This window comes from Oncorhynchus gorbuscha, unplaced genomic scaffold, assembly GCF_021184085.1.
Source record: "Oncorhynchus gorbuscha isolate QuinsamMale2020 ecotype Even-year unplaced genomic scaffold, OgorEven_v1.0 Un_scaffold_572, whole genome shotgun sequence".
Taxonomy (NCBI): domain Eukaryota; kingdom Metazoa; phylum Chordata; class Actinopteri; order Salmoniformes; family Salmonidae; genus Oncorhynchus; species Oncorhynchus gorbuscha.
Window position 1 is genome coordinate 450,001 of NW_025745406.1, and position 5,000 is coordinate 455,000.

Below are 5,000 nucleotides of genomic sequence, written 5' to 3' on the forward strand. Positions count from 1 at the left end.
GGTGTGTGTGTGTGTGTGTGTATGTGAGGTGTGTGAGCTGTGTGTGTGAGCTGTGTGTGTGTGAGCTGTGTGTGTGAGCTGTGTGTGTGTGTGTGTGAGCTGTGTGTGTGTGTGAGCTGTGTGTTCTCCTGCCGTTGTGCCCTTGAGCAAAGCATTTAGTCCTCTTAACAGCTGTACAATGTGTCCTTCAATTATCTACTGCTCCAACCTGTGTCTTTCAGAGGGGAAGGAGACATGTTTTGTCTGTGTTGTGGTCTCTTCATTCAGTCTGTGTTGTTATTGTCTTCATTCAGTCTGTGTTGTGGTCTCTACATTCAGTCTGTGTTGTGGTCTCTACATTCAGTCTGTGTTGTTATTGTCTTCATTCAGTCTGTGTTGTGGTCTCTACATTCAGTCTGTGTTGTGTCTCTACATTCAGTCTGTGTTGTGGTCTTCATTCAGTCTGTGTTGTGGTCTCTACATTCAGTCTGTGTTGTGGTCTCTTCATTCAGTCTGTGTTGTTATTGTCTTCATTCAGTCTGTGTTGTGGTCTCTACATTCAGTCTGTGTTGTGGTCTCTACATTCAGTCTGTGTTGTGGTCTCTACATTCAGTCTGTGTTGTGGTCTCTTCATTCAGTCTGTGTTGTTATTGTCTTCATTCAGTCTGTGTTGTGGTCTCTTCATTCAGTCTGTGTGTTATTGTCTTCATTCAGTCTGTGTTGTGGTGTCTTCATTCAGTCTGTGTTGTGGTCTCTACATTCAGTCTGTGTTGTGGTCTCTACATTCAGTCTGTGTTGTGGTCTCTACATTCAGTCTGTGTTGTGGTGTCTTCATTCAGTCTGTGTTGTTATTGTCTTCATTCAGTCTGTGTTGTGGTCTCTTCATTCAGTCTGTGTTGTGGTCTCTTCATTCAGTCTGTGTTGTGGTCTCTTCATTCAGTCTGTGTTGTCTCTTCATTCAGTCTGTGTTGTGGTCTCTTCATTCAGTCTGTGTTGTGGTCTCTTCATTCAGTCTGTGTTGTTATTGTCTTCATTCAGTCTGTGTTGTTATTGTCTTCATTCAGTCTGTGTTGTGGTCTCTACATTCAGTCTGTGTTGTGGTCACTTCATTCAGTCTGTGTTGTGGTCTCTACATTCAGTCTGTGTTGTGGTCTCTACATTCAGTCTGTGTTGTGGTCTCTGTTGTGGTCTCTTCATTCAGTCTGTGTTGTTATTGTCTTCATTCAGTCTGTGTTGTGGTCTCTTCATTCAGTCTGTGTTGTGGTCTCTTCATTCAGTCTGTGTTGTTATTGTCTTCATTCAGTCTGTGTTGTGGTCTCTACATTCAGTCTGTGTTGTGGTCTCTACATTCAGTCTGTGTTGTGGTCTCTTCATTCAGTCTGTGTTGTTATTGTCTTCATTCAGTCTGTGTTGTGGTCTCTTCATTCAGTCTGTGTTGTGGTCTCTACATTCAGTCTGTGTTGTGGTCTCTACATTCAGTCTGTGTTGTGGTCTCTTCATTCAGTCTGTGTTGTTATTGTCTTCATTCAGTCTGTGTTGTGGTCACTTCATTCAGTCTGTGTTGTGGTCTCTTCATTCAGTCTGTGTTGTGGTCTCTTCATTCAGTCTGTGTTGTTATTGTCTTCATTCAGTCTGTGTTGTGGTCTCTTCATTCAGTCTGTGTTGTGGTCTCTACATTCAGTCTGTGTTGTGGTCTCTACATTCAGTCTGTGTTGTGGTCTCTTCATTCAGTCTGTGTTGTGGTCTCTTCATTCAGTCTGTGTTGTGGTCTCTACATTCAGTCTGTGTTGTGGTCTCTACATTCAGTCTGTGTTGTGGTCTCTTCATTCAGTCTGTGTTGTGGTCTCTTCATTCAGTCTGTGTTGTTATTGTCTTCATTCAGTCTGTGTTGTGGTCTCTACATTCAGTCTGTGTTGTGGTCTCTACATTCAGTCTGTGTTGTGGTCTCTTCATTCAGTCTGTGTTGTGGTCTCTACATTCAGTCTGTGTTGTGGTCTCTTCATTCAGTCTGTGTTGTGGTCTCTTCATTCAGTCTGTGTTGTGGTCTCTTCATTCAGTCTGTGTTGTGGTCTCTACATTCAGTCTGTGTTGTGGTCTCTTCATTCAGTCTGTGTTGTGGTCTCTTCATTCAGTCTGTGTTGTGGTCTCTTCATTAAGTCTGTGTTGTGGTCTCTTCATTCAGTCTGTGTTGTGGTCTCTACATTCAGTCTGTGTTGTGGTCTCTACATTCAGTCTGTGTTGTGGTCTCCACATTCAGTCTGTGTTGTGGTCTCTACATTCAGTCTGTGTTGTGGTCTCTTCATTCAGTTTCTGTTGTTATTGTCTCTTCATTCAGTTTCTGTTGTTATTGTCTTCATTCAGTCTGTGTTGTGGTCTCTACATTCAGTCTGTGTTGTTATTGTCTTCATTCAGTCTGTGTTGTTATTGTCTTCATTCAGTCTGTGTTGTTATTGTCTTCATTCAGTCTGTGTTGTTATTGTCTTCATTCAGTCTGTGTTGTGGTCTCTGTTGTGGTTTCTTCATTCAGTCTGTGTTGTGGTCTCTTCAATCAGTCTGTGTTGTTATTGTCTTCATTCAGTCTGTGTTGTGGTCTCTTCATTCAGTCTGTGTTGTTATTGTCTTCATTCAGTCTGTGTTGTGGTCTCTTCATTCAGTCTGTGTTGTGGTCTCTTCATTCAGTCTGTGTTGTTATTGTCTTCATTCAGTCTGTGTTGTGGTCTCTTCATTCAGTCTGTGTTGTTATTGTCTTCATTCAGTCTGTGTTGTGGTCTCTTCATTCAGTCTGTGTTGTTGTTGTCTTCATTCAGTCTGTGTTGTTATTGTCTTCATTCAGTCTGTGTTGTTATTGTCTTCATTCAGTCTGTGTTGTGGTCACTTCATTCAGTCTGTGTTGTGGTCTCTACATTCAGTCTGTGTTGTTATTGTCTTCATTCAGTCTGTGTTGTTAGTGTCTTCATTCAGTCTGTGTTGTGGTCTCTACATTCAGTCTGTGTTGTGGTCTCTACATTCAGTCTGTGTTGTGGTCTCTACATTCAGTCTGTGTTGTGGTCTCTACATTCAGTCTGTGTTGTGGTCTCTACATTCAGTCTGTGTTGTGGTCTCTACATTCAGTCTGTGTTGTGGTCTCTGTTGTGGTCTCTTCATTCAGTCTGTGTTGTGGTCTCTCTCTCCCAGGCCAGTATGACTCTGACATGTATAACCCTGAGGATCCCAGCCTCACCAACACCTCCAGACCAGTGTATCGCCACAGAGTCAACGCCCAAAGACCCAACCTCATAGGACTGACTATGGCGGAGGACCTGCCTCACAGAGACAGAGGTACCTCAACACAACCTGTCTAGATGTGTGTTATATTAGAGGGAGAGGTACCTCAACACAACCTGTCTAGATGTGTGTTATATTAGAGGGAGGGAGGGAGAGGTACCTCAACACAACCTGTCTAGATGTGTGTTATATTAGAGGGAGGGAGGGAGAGGTACCTCAACACAACCTGTCTAGATGTGTGTTATATTAGAGGGAGGGAGGGAGAGGTACCTCAACACAACCTGTCTAGATGTGTGTTATATTAGAGGGAGGGTCTAGATGTGTGTTAGAGGGGAGAGGTACCTCAACACAACCTGTCTAGATGTGTGTTATATTAGAGGGAGGGAGAGGTACCTCAACACAACCTGTCTAGATGTGTGTTATATTAGGGAGGGAGAGTACCTCAACACAACCTGTCTAGGTTATAGAGGTACCTCAACACAACCTGTCTAGATGTGTGTTATATTAGAGGGAGGGAGAGGTACCTCAACACAACCTGTCTAGATGTGTGTTATATTAGAGGGAGGGAGGGGTACCTCAACACAACCTGTCTAGATGTGTGTTATATTAGAGGGAGAGGTACCTCAACACAACCTGTCTAGATGTGGATTCAGAGGGAAGGTGGGACTGTAGTGTTATGAGGGATGGAGGGAGGGAGGGAGGGAGATGTGGAGGGGGATGGAGGGAGAGATGGAGGGGGTGGAGGGAGAGAGAGAGAGTGAGGGAGGGGGATGGAGGGAGAGAGAGAGGGAGGGAGGGGGATGGAGGGAGAGAGAATGAGGGAGGGGGATGGAGAGAGAGAGAGAGAGAGAGAGAGGGAGGGGGAAGGGGGGTGGAGGGGAGAGAGAGTGAGGGAGGGGGATGGAGAGAGTGAGGGAGGGGGGATGGAGAGAGTGAGGGAGGGGGGATGGAGGGAGAGAGAGAGAGGGAGGGGGGGGATGGAGGGAGAGAGAGAGAGAGAGGGAGGGGGTGGAGGGAGAGAGAGAGAGAGGGAGGGGGATGGAGGGAGAGATGGAGGGAGGGGGTGGATGGAGGAGAGGGGGGATGGAGGGAGAGATGGAGGGAGGGGGTGGAGGGAGGGAGGGGGGATGGAGGGAGAGGGGGGGGATGGAGGGGAGGGAGGGAGGGAGGATTGGGGGGATGGATGGAGGGAGAATTCCCAGGATGAGATGGGGGGAGAGGGAGGGAGGGGAGAGAGAGAGAGAGAGAGATAGAGAGAGAGAGAGTGAGGGAGGGAGGGAGGGATTGATTCTCTATCCTGACTGGTCAAGGCCTCGTCTGATCTCCTCAGTCCACATAGTTGTTTAATGAATTCCCAGATCAGATGCCCAACAGAATGAGGATCGTTCTGGACCATCATAGGCCTCCAGGAAGAGATCTGCTGTCTCACACCACGGAGCAATGCTCCCCAAGAAACCCTGGGCCGAAAAGTAAGAACACGCACGCACGCACGCACGCACGTACGTTGGTCCGACAAGCAAGAACACACACCTTGAGACAGTTGATTTGGCATGAGACACAGACCACAACAGGTAATATACCTGGGGGTTCAGACAGAACATTAGAGAACCATCATAGACCACAACAGGTAATATACCTGGGGGTTCAGACAGAACATTAAACCATCATAGACCACAACAGGTAATATACCTGGGGGTTCAGACAGAACATTAAACCATCATAGACCACAACAGGTAATATACCTGGGGGTTCAGACA

General features: G+C 46.3%; 1 pseudogene across 1 annotated transcript in view; it reads left to right on the forward strand.

Moving 5' to 3' along the window:
* Positions 1–5,000, forward strand: part of LOC124018720 — a 35,194-nt pseudogene that overhangs the window by 10,368 nt on the left and 19,826 nt on the right. The window contains exons 9-10 of the transcript XR_006835660.1: positions 3,154–3,297; positions 4,602–4,712. The product of XR_006835660.1 is annotated as an RNA-binding protein 26-like (transcript). The remainder of the gene's footprint in view (positions 1–3,153; positions 3,298–4,601; positions 4,713–5,000) is intronic.